We start from the raw sequence: 1,442 nt of genomic DNA on the forward strand, positions 1-1,442 counted from the left end.
AAAGGTCTGTCCAGTCAAAGCTATGGCTTTTCCTGTAGTCATGGATGGATGTGAGAAGCGGACCACAAAGAAAGCTGAATGCCAAAGAATTGATGCCTTTGAACTGCGGTGTTGGAGAAGACTCTTGAGAGTCCCCTGGACTGAAAGAAGATCAGCCAGTCAATCCTAAAGAAAATCAGTCCTGAATATTCGTTGGAAGGACTCATGTTGAAGCTCCAACAGTGTGGCTACCTGATGCGAAGAACGGACTCACTGGAAAAGACGCTAAGCCTGGGAAAGACTGAAAGCAGGAGGAGAAGGGGATGACAGAGGATGAGATGGTTGGATGGCATCATTGACTCAATGCACCCAAGTCTGAGCAAGCTAGGGGGAGTTGGTGATGAATTAGGGAAGCTTGGTGTGCTGTAATCCATGGGGTCACAAAGAGTCGGACCCAACTGAGGGACTCAACTGAACTGAACAGTCCACTACAGCTGAGTCCTGGCTCCAGCTCTATGAAATATTCGAAGAACAAGTCTGACACAGCAAGTCTCCCTCAAGTTCCACACAATCCCCCAAATATCTCCTGAATTTCGAAGTGGTGACACTGCACTTGGTCTAGTCTAGTATGCTGAGGCATAAGGACTGTAAAAGCTCGGAGGCCAGCGGCCACGTTTCCTTATTATATTTGGAAATATGTCCCCAAGGCCCGCAGGCATGTCTGAAGCAGCTCCCACCACCTCAGAAAGCCAGATCGTAGCTCAGAAACCTCCCCTTCATCTTCTTTCTGACTCCCTTCATCATATCACCAACCTGTAGCATTCTCTGTCCCTGGCCCCGGAAAGATTCTCTGTTCTTGCAGTCTTCACTGAATTCCATGAGTGCCCATCCATTGTCCATACTTTGAGCTGCATGCTGACTAACTGGAAACACTTGAGGAAGGGAAATGAGAGGCTGAAGACAGGCCTGTACTGAAATGTATTAAGTTCCATAGAGGGAACCTGCACGTCCTTTTAGCTAAGCTAAGTGTTATTAGTGATTTGAATCCTATTGACCTGATCATCTGGGAGATGAGTGTTTTCTCTCCCAAACTGGCACTAAAGGCTTCTATATGGCTTCACTTTGGGTGTCCATCTTCTCCAAGGCCTACTGTACCTGCGCTGTTACCTCCAAACATTCTCAGTTGAGCATGCCTTGGGTCTGACATGCCGCAGTAGAGTCTTCTAGGCATGGCTAAGATGGACAGCGGAGAGGTCTTGCTAGCACAGTTTCTTGAGCTGGTAGAGGACTTGAAGTCTATACTCCCTATCAATACTGGGGATGTGTCCCTGGCATGGCTAAAGGTGTAAATGATGAGCTTGCCTGGAGCTGTAGTTTTGCTGCTCATAGCAGCCCTTGCTTGGGTTGAGGACCATGTACCTCTCCATGGGTTGGGGCCCTTCAGTCTGGACTGTATTGTATTC

The sequence above is a fragment of the Moschus berezovskii genome, chromosome Y (genome assembly GCF_049115385.1).
Source record: "Moschus berezovskii isolate FMDL1 chromosome Y, NW_MosBer_1.0, whole genome shotgun sequence".
NCBI classification, from domain to species: Eukaryota; Metazoa; Chordata; class Mammalia; order Artiodactyla; family Moschidae; genus Moschus; species Moschus berezovskii.